Here is a 10,455-nt window from a genome sequence, read left to right on the forward strand (position 1 = left end):
ACTACATGTACAATATAATAATCTATACCACAAGTGTGTCTGCTGAGGTGTGGCATGAGTAAATGGTGTCCTGTAGTTGTGTTCTGGGCATACAGCAACTTATGGATGTAACGGACTGTTTTGCTAGGTCCCTTGAAGTCCTTTATAACGGTATTTTACTGTAAAATAAAAGCGTACACATATTACAATGGTGAAACATGAAATGCAATGACTGTAATTGGAAATAAAATCCGTTAAAATAATATGAACAGGAAGATATCTTTATATTTTTAGTCACTGTATACTTTTAAAGTTTACTACTAAAATAGCAAAGACAACATACAGTTATTTGTGCAGAACATTTCACACGGATGTGATTTAAAGTATTTTACGGAGATCAAATAATATTATACATACAGTAATAACAACAGGGGAAATCAACCCATAAGGTTCCCCGTTGGCTATGGGGATCGAACCAACAACTTCCACATTATAAGACGACAGCATAAAACCACTGTGCCACCATACCAAGCACTTGTTACATTTACGTAACTTATGCATTTAGTCTGTCTCCAATTCATTGCCAAGCCAACACTCTGGCTGTGTTTATGGCCACAGTATTGCCTTTTTTAACGATTACATCTTTGTATTTTTCATACAGCTCCATCAGCCGCATTTATTCTGCGGCGGAAAGAAACACCGCTCTCGTTTTACAGCGTTTCCGACTCATTTAGTCGATCTATCGTTCATCCATTCATTTGGGCTTCTTCAATATTGCGGGTGTGCGCACAAAGTGAGACTATGCAAGTCTGCCTTGAATAAGCCTCGATTAGTTACAGCTGAGCTACGTTCGTGGAACGACATGAGGCTTAATTTGGAGATGCCGCTAATTTGAGTCTCACTTTTTCGCTTAAGTCTGGCTTTATTTAGCTACTTTCATGGAATACCCCCCTGCTGTTAGTTTTAAGTCCGTATTCACAGACTATAGCCTGCCCTGCTATAATGAATGTGCGTCAAAGCGGCAAAAAAAAAAAAAAACCCACTAGCATTAACGTTAACTGTTGTCGTTACTTTGGTGGACTTTGATGGATTCACTAGCGAACTTGAAGTGACTTACACTTTTCTTTGAAAAAAAGCTCCTTATGTCCAGCTTCTTTTTTTTTGCTGCCGCCATCCTCACGTGTCACCCAACACACCTTCTTGCACGGGGAAAAAAATCCACTGCATTTGGCGCTGCTTGTATCTGAACGCAGCCACAGCCTCTCACATGATAGCAGGGAAATGCACAGCCAATCAAAATGTTCATATGTGTTTTGGGGGCGGGAGGACTCAAGGAGAGAACGTGATTTATCCCTTTCTGTGTGTCTAGGTTAATGTTGACAGCACGATTGTTTTTTTTTTTTTAAGTGGATTAAATTATTGGTGGGGACATTTCAATGGTCGGAGGATATTGGTGGGGACACATCCCCTCCGTCCACCCTAAATCTACGCCCCTGATCTGAAGATCCACAATAAGGACCCCCCAGGTGGACCATCATACTCGATTGCGAGTGATCGCCGATGATGCCTGTGTGTCTCTGTGTGCATGCATGCCTGTATGCCTGCGTACGTGCGTGCCTGTGTGCATGAGTGCCTGCCTGTGTACGTGCGTACCTGTGTGCACCATTCACACCTATGGTCAACTTGGTAACTCCAATTAACCTCAGTATGTTCCAGGGCTGTGGAGTCGGAGTCGAGGAGTCAGAGTCGGAGACAATTTTGGGTACCTGGAGTCGGAGTCGGCAAAAAGTTAACCGACTCCGACTCCTACTAAATTTAAATGGGAATTAAAAAAGTAAGTTGAAATGTCCCAATTTACAAACAGTCATAATGAACTACTTCTCTGCTGTAAGAATAAAGCCCAATGCATGCAGTGCATAATGTTACCACAAAACGAACATGTCAAGTAACCATGAAGCATGCTTTTCATTGACTGTATGCGTCACTATATGGGATGTAATGCACAGGTAAGGTGCGGCACCGCTTTCCATTGTGTCGTGTTCCACTGTTACAGGGAACGCGTCAAAACGCCTGAAAAATCATCCGGTGTGTTCTCAGCTCCGTCAGCTCCCCTTCGCTATGCGCTACCCTTGAAACCTTGTTTTCATTGTGTTTGTCTTTAATCTGGCATTATAGTAGAGTGTTGGCTTCCTAGCCAGTAGTTCTGTGGTGAAATGACATGTATGTTGCCTTCCTTTCCTTCAATGGATGTAGAAAATACATTAGCATAGTATATACATACAGAGGAGTCGGGGAGTCGGAGTCGGAAGATTTAGAAACTGAGGAGTCGGAGTCGGAGCATTTATCTACCGACTCCACAGCCCTGGTATGTTCCCAGAGGCGGGTAGCACGGTGCTGCAGTGCTTAGCACTGTCGCCTCACATCTCTGGGACCTGGGTTTGAGTTTCTGCCAGGGTTCCATGTGTGGAGTTTGCATGTTCTCGCCGTGTCATCGTGGGGTTTCTCCCCCTAGTCCAAAAACATACTGAGGCTAACTCAAGTTACCAAATTGCCTGTAGGTGTGAGTGAATGGTGAGTGTGCTCTGTGATGGGTTGGCGCCCCATCCAGGGTTTTTTCCTGCTTTGTGTCCTGCTCCGGAGCCCCTGCAGCCCTGAACAGGAGAAGCGGTTTCAGAAAATGGATGTATGGATGGATGGATGGTCCCAGAGGCTAACCACTGCACCACTGTGCCATCCCCATGTATGGGATATGTAGAAGAAAACTGTAACAGGTTATCCAGTGTGTGACAGATGTCAAATCACATGACCCAGTCTGTTCCCAAAGGTGAATCCAGAGATTCTGAGCTTAAGAGCCAGTAAGGCACAGTTTAAGTCTCCGTAGTGTTGTTAAGGAGAAGCAACTCTGAGTATTAATGTATAATTGTTGTCAAATATATGGCCATCAAGGGGTGGAAATGAGCCAGTTTGAAGGCACAGAGAAGTGGATCATCACCAAGTGCTGCAGCTCACATTTTTGCTCCTTTTACAACCAGGGTTATGAATCCCTGCACTAGAACTACTATCCTGCGCAAATTTGCATAAATCCCCTAGAACTCCCTACAGCTCCTCCTAAGTCTGCGCAGACCTTCAGCCCCATTGTCCTCCTGCTTTTGTTGTGCAAACATGCCAATTACCTGTGAACCCTGGCACATTTGCATTTGTGTACTCAGACTGCTAGCTGAAATTCAAGGCAGCCTGAACCTGTGTGTGTGACATGGGAACCTTCACTGAAGCTTGTCATATCTATTGTTGGGTGCGGGTGTTGTTGGAGCACGGCGTCTCCACCGGGTCCGTGGATGAGAAGAGATTCACAGCTGACACGGGGAGAAGTTGCAAATCACCGGTTTATTGTCTGACAGATTGCAATCCGGGAGCGGCCGTCTGACATACATTCAGCATGTACAGGAGGAGGCTCTGCCATATGTATCAGCTGTATCCCTTTTAAAGCCCTTTGGGCATCTCCCCCCCCTTTCTCGGTACCTTCTGTGTACGTGACAACCACATGTGTGGTTCCAGCCGGCTCGTACTGTTCTTGGCCTTCTGGAAGGCTAAAAGATAAGTAGGGGCCGCTGATGTTCTCTGTCGCCCCCCCTATCTGTTCCGATTAGGTAGCCTTGGCTTGCCGGCGCGCCAGTCAGTTCTTGTTTTGATTAGTTACAGCCTTATAGAATCATTCCCTTTATTTTATTCATTATTCCCTCAATTCCCCCTTTTGATCTCCGCAAGGAGATCACCCTGATTATGCTGATTAGTAATATTTTCCCTTATTTATGAAATTTTGCATTCCCCCTTTTGGTCTCCAAAGAGTTCCACACACAATCTGTCCATCCAGCCTAGGAAGGAGGGCAAAAACCCTGAGCTTCAGGGAAATTCCACTCCCAGCCCGCCACAGGCGCGGCCCCCCTTCGGGGTCCATGGCTGGCATGGCTCACAAACCACTAATCATTAACACTTTAAGCATTTTAAGCATCACACGTAACACACTTGTTTCCCCCAACATTCCCCTTTTTATCTTGATCTCCATCCTGGTCCTAGTGTTGTCTGGCGGTGGATGAGGTGCTTTTGTTCTTTCTGGTCGTTGGAGCAGGGGTGGACTACCCTGCTCTGGTTGCTCAGGTCAGAGGATTATTCTGCCCCTTCTGTTGAGACCTGAGTTGCGTCTAGTTCAGCCGAACTGACGTTCTGGATTCCTTCCCTCAGGGCCTCCTGGATCTCTGCTGTGGTTCTCCCTGGGTCCTCTGCAGCCGCGCACTGGCTCCAGTGAAACCACGTGTCGCGTTTGCCTTTCAGACGAACCGCATGTGACGTCCTCTCCGTAACCTGGAAGGGGCCCGTCCACCTGGGCTCTGACCACTTCCGTTTGATGACTTTCAGGAGGACCCACTCCGCCGTGTGTGGTTTGGCTGGCTGGTTCTCTGGTCTCGCCTCCTGGATCTGTTTAGAGAAATCTGCAACGAGACCTTGCAAACAATCATAATATGCCCAAGGATTTTGCTCCCCCTTCTCGTCGGGGGTCCAGGTTAACCCTTTCTGGGGTCCTGGGAACTGCCTGCCTGTCTGGAGCTCAAAGGGGGTGAACCCGGTCCCCCTGTTTATGGAACACCTCACTGACATCATTGCCAGTGATAAAGCGTCAACCCAATTCATTTTGGTCTGCGCGCAGATTTCTGCCAATTTTTGTTTTATTGTTTGGTTCATTCGCTCCACTTTTCCCTGGGACTGCGGATGATACACAGTTCCGAACGCATGTCTCAATCCCAATGCTTTCTCTAGGGTCAGTCGGTAATTCGAGTGAACTTCCTCCTCTACCGTGATCATCTGTTTGGACACCACGTATCCTGCGACCCTCTTTGCTTCCTCATCTGCGGCCTGATTTCCTTTCGCTACCATTGTTCCTGACCCTTCATGTCCCTTGCACTTGACCACTGCCACTTTTTTGGGAAGCATCAAGGCCTTTGCCAATTCCCTCATTTCTGCTTCGTGTTTTATTGGCTTGTTTCCCGAGGTCAAGAATCCTGCCCTCAGCCATTGGCTGAGTTCCACATGCACTGCGCCTACAGCATATGCTGAGTCTGAGTATATGGTAACTTCTTTCCCTTCTGCTAATTTCAGGGCCTCAATAACCGCTATCACCTCGGCTCTCTGGGCTGACTGGGCTCCCCCCAGTCTGTCTGCCTTCAAGGTTACATAATCCTGGCCTTGTCTGGCCACCACTGCATACCCTGCCTGCAAACCTCCTGTGTCTGTTCTTCTCTTGCCGTCTTGCTTTCCCCTCTTCCTGCTTGAAAATAACTTTGCATATTTGAGTTAGACACCCCATGTACAACTTCAACTCATAAACCTTGTTTTTTTTTTTTCATAGCACTCCCCCCTTGCGCAATGGTCAAGACCATGCGCATGCATTATTAAGGTGTCAACCACACGACAAAGGCACAACCAAAAATCCCTCACGGTTGTGAAACAGACCCTCAGAGTCCTTAGCATCCCCTTTGTTTCCACACAGAGGCCTCATAAGGGCCCCTCCCGTGGCTGCACTCACACCCCAAGAATGCAGCCTGTTCTTATCAGTATTGCAGCTTAGCTTTGTGCACCTCAAGCCCCCCTTTCGCTAAGACCTTCAGCAACGCCGGCTTCAGTGCCTGTGCATATAACACAGAGCAGATCACCCACATACTGTAGCACTGTGCTTCTTAAATTCAATCCATCCAAATCTGACCTAAGCATGTGTTCACATCAGTATCCTCGCGTGGATGAACTGCTGACCCCTATAGGTGATCGCAAACAAAAACTGTGACTGTTGTGTTAGGGACACCCTGAAAAATTCCATCTACAAATCCACAACTGTGAGCCACTCTGCACTGGGTGGCACATCTGTTAGCAGGGTGTGAGGACTGGGATCTCCCACTGATTGATCCTCCACTAACTATTTCACTGCACACAAATCATAAACTAACCTCCACATTTTGTCTCCTGCCAACATTCCTCTACACTTTATTTCCCTTCACACTGCACTCCTATCATGCTCCACAGCCACAAACCTCTTAAGTGTCCTACATACTCTGCACTCCACTGACTCTCACCAACTCACCTTTGGTAGCAGCCTGCATTCCATCACACTGAAATCTCTCCATCGCAACAAACAAGTATGTTTGTTCTATGTCCAATTCAGCCTATTGCTATATTGTTCCTGTATAAATGGGCCCCACTGTTCTAGAATTTCCCCAACTTTATCAGTAACATCTTCAATCCCGTATGAACTATGCTGTCCCCTAAATTTTGTCGCAGAAGGCTGTACTGTCCACTGAGCACCTCTACGCCCCCCTCTGTACATTTTATGTCTATCTGCAGCTGACACAAAGCATCTCTGCCTGACAAATTCACTGGGATATGCTCTAATATTAGTATGGGCATATTTACATGTTTGTAACCTATCTGAACTTCCACTAAACAAGATTTTGGAACATGCAGGTGTGTCCTGGCTGATCACAGCTCCAGCACACCAGCTGAACCACCCTGTTCCCCAGTCTCTCCAGAGTCTGGGATCATCAAATTTGTGGGTAAATGGGTGCCCTTTGAGGAAACCCCCATCCATTGTATCTACTCACTCTGTTCCAATTAGGGACCTGAGGCCAATTAGTATCATGGGGGGCCCCAGCGACAGGAGACTGTCGGTTGTCCACAGGCTGCCCCCGGGGCTTGGGTCTGGAGAGACCACTGGTGCCTGGACTTTTTTCTTTTTAGCGGTCAGCTCCTCCAGCTGCATCTGATTCCATTTCTTTGTCAGTTCCCTCTCACACTCTTTAGCAAAGTCCTTCTCCTCTCTCTGAATGCCGGATTCTGCAGGTCCTGCTCCTTCTCAGTGCGCCACCGCTTTTCTTGAGCTTGCAGATAGGCAGCTGGGCTCTCCCCCTCCTTGATGGGCTCCACCTTCATTTCAACCACACTCAGCCATGGAGGAAACATTAGTCGCAGCTGATGCCAGCAGTTAGCACGGTAACCGTCAGAGTGACATGCATCATTCACAGGAGTCCCTGTCGCCGCTGCCAGGCCATTGCTTCGCAGCAGTCTCTCCATTCCGTCTACCCCCAAAACGCAAGCCAGAACCGCCTTTATGTCCCCCATCGCCAGGAGCCGACCCATAGTTTCCTCCTCAAATGCTTTTATCCATTTTCTGGTCCCTTCTGCCAGAACTGGGAGTCTGAGAATCAGGCCCTCCAGATCCTGTCCTGCCCACGGCGCATACTGTGTCTGTGCTCCGTTCACCCTCAGCGGAAGCATCGGAGTGTCCCTGGTGGGGGGCTTCACAGCCCTCCTGCTTCTCACTATTCTATGATCTGCATTATCCTCCTCTACTCCTTCCTCACTCTCTGTTTCTTTCTCCTTCCCCTGAAACTGACTCCATCCTTTAGATGGAGGGTTAGGGGTGTCCAGCAGATGCACCAGCCCTTCTGTATTACTACCACTTGCTCCGTACCCCACCTTTATCTCACTCCCTTGTTTCTCAGGCCCACATGCCTGGCCTTCTGTTCTTCTCTCACTCCCTCGCAGTCCTTCCTGCACTGCCTGCCGCAGCAATGCACTCACTTCCCTGTATCCATCTAAACAACTTGCCGTTCCGTTCTGCTCCCTACTTCCTTCATCCTTCTGTGTCACCTCACCACTGAATTCTACCTTCCCCTCTATTACTGGAAACTGACCCTTGTATGAAGGAGGGGGGGCGTCCACTAACGGACACTGACTTTGATATGACAGTGGCCATATTTCTTCCTGCCTCATCTCTTCTTTCTCACCCCCCTTCTTCTCATTTAGTGCCTTTCTCATGGCTTTCTGCTCCCTTCTCCAGGCCTCTCCCTTTGCTTTAAATAACCTCAGTACCTCCAGTTCCTCACTCCTTTTCTTTTTACGTCTTTCTGTGTTCTTATTAGCCTTATGATACTTTATCAGAGTCTCCATCTCCTCACACACTGCCACATCCCATGTGCCCCCTTTAGGCCACTTAGTTACCAGGGCCTTTGTTCTATTCCCCCACTTTTTAGACATCTTTTCTATCCTCGCTTTAAGCAGGGGGTGCTCTCTCCCCAACTGCTGTACTGGTGTTTCTGCTGCCTTTACCGGGGCCTGCATTTTAATGCTTTTCTGCACTCTACTGTCACTTGAACTGTTTTCCTGTCTAAAAATGAACAGAGTTCCTCACAGTCAACCCTTGCTCTATTCTTTTTTTTTTTCGAATTCTCTCCCTGACTGTAGCTACTTCACCTTGATGTGTGGCTCTAAATTATTTGTTGTTATTTTTTATTATTATTTATTTTCTACTTATTTCCTCTCCTAACTAAAATCCCTAACACTGCACCCAATTATCTACGGGCACACATATACTAAAACCTCTTGTCTATAAACTGTTATTTTTCTCACAAAGATGTGCTTTAATACCCTTTATCTCTAAACTTAGTCTCTATAATCCATAAAATCTATTAATCACAATATTTTATTCAAATACATTATTTTAAGATTTATCAAAGTTCTAAACTTTACCAACCCGCACTTCCACTACTGTCAATGACGTTTTATGGAAATGCAAAAATGCTCTATCCTGACCCCTGCTAACTTGATCTCTTCTACTTTGTACTTATTTCTGCTTTATACATCTTTACTTGCAACTTATCTGTTGAACATATACGTGGGCTTCCCCCGATTTAGCCCAAAACTGCGTACGTAATTACTTTCCCCACTTCTGCATCAAATTAGCGCTCGCTCTCTGGCGTGCTGCTTCATCCCTCTGCCTAGCATGCTCTCTCTCCGTTTTCCACAGTAATTCTCCCAGTGAGCGTTTATCCTCTACTCGACATCCGGCGCTCCGAACCGCCCCACACATACGCTCCCCGGCATCAGCTACCTCCTTATCCTAGTCGAATGTCCTACTAACAAACACCACCAATACATAAATCAACAACTTCTAAAATAATAAGACTATATTCAAAGCAGCTTACTGTTGTGTCCCCCCTGAACAGGGCACGTCTAAGCTCACTCCCAGTCAAACAGGCCCGCTCCCAGCCGAAACCCCCCCGATCTCCAGCAATGTCAACTTGGAAGGGGGTGTTCTGTGAGAACTCCCCTTCGGTTCTGACAAACTGTAAGACCGCAAGCAGTGACAGCAGAGCCACGGGCAAGTTCAACCAACAGAGAGCAAGCGACACGCACCCAGGACAGGAAGAACCCACAACACTGCTCACACACAAACCAGTACAACTGCACCCAAGCTGGTGCTTTGATTCACCCCTTCTTTTTTTTTTTTTTTTTTTTTTTTCCTTAGTTAGAGAGGGGGACCTTATTCCCTCCTCCCAATCTAGAGTTCGGGGTCCTGAATTCCCTGGGTCTCCCACCCAGCTTTTCTACCGCTCGTAAAATTCTATTTCCCTGCGGGGGTTCCCGTACCCTCCGCTCCTTATAATTCTATTTCCCTGCGGGGGTTCCCGTACCCTCCGCTCCTTATAATTCTATTTCCCTGCGGGGGTTCCCGTACCCTCCGCTCCTTAAGGTTCTATTTCTCTGCGCACGATACCTAGACACAATGCATACACAACACATAGACAACACAATATACTGTATAAACACAGTGCGTGCAACCTCTCCCCCGTCTTTATTTACCGACGGGCCCCTGGACACTTCAAACTGCTGAATTTGACATATCCAATGTGCAGATTTTGATATAACAGGCTCTGCTCACCTCTTCTAGTCGGCGCCTCGCAGTTATCTGTGTCCAAGTAGGCCGCGTCACCACTTAGCCGAATCCTGCGAATCTCCTGGGGATCCCGGACGAGCCCCCAAATTGTTGGAGCACGGCGTCTCCACCGGGTCCGTGGATGAGAAGAGATTCACAGCTGACACGGGGAGAAGTTGCAAATCACCGGTTTATTGTCTGACAGATTGCAATCCGGGAGCGGCCGTCTGACATACATTCAGCATGTACAGGAGGAGGCTCTACCATATGTATCAGCTGTATCCCTTTTAACCCTCAATGGTTCCTTGGGGTGCGATCTGCACCCCCTGCCCATTTCTATGGCTACTACCATGTTGTTATTAAAATTACAGCAGTTATCCTCTAGGATATTGTAAGTGCACCAGTTTTACATACGGTCATGCAGAAAATGATAGAAAAAGTGTTGACGTCAATTATCGCTGGCATACTTTCTTCGGGGGTGCAAAATGCACCCCAAAAAAAACTTAATTTATGACAGATGTCTGTGGAAATTCTCAGCTTTCCAGGTCATGGTTATCCTAAAAAAGGGTTATGCAATAGCAACTGGACTTTGTTTTTCATAGAAGAAGTGTTGCACTCCATCCAGAGTGCTTTCTCAATTCTGACTGACTGGTTGGCATAGCAGGTTGATGAACCCTGTAGAATCCTCAAGTCGTTAGCACTAGATGGTCACCTGTGGG

General features: G+C 47.2%; 1 long non-coding RNA gene across 1 annotated transcript; it reads right to left on the reverse strand.

Moving 5' to 3' along the window:
* Positions 1–3,344: 3,344 nt before the first annotated feature.
* Positions 3,345–10,016, reverse strand: LOC140588336 (uncharacterized). Its single transcript, XR_011989700.1, has 2 exons — positions 6,624–10,016; positions 3,345–4,452 (listed from the first exon to the last, which is right to left on the reverse strand). It is a non-coding gene; the product is annotated as an uncharacterized lncRNA (long non-coding RNA).
* Positions 10,017–10,455: the final 439 nt, after the last annotated feature.

Source organism: Paramormyrops kingsleyae, chromosome 3, assembly GCF_048594095.1.
Source record: "Paramormyrops kingsleyae isolate MSU_618 chromosome 3, PKINGS_0.4, whole genome shotgun sequence".
NCBI classification, from domain to species: domain Eukaryota; kingdom Metazoa; phylum Chordata; class Actinopteri; order Osteoglossiformes; family Mormyridae; genus Paramormyrops; species Paramormyrops kingsleyae.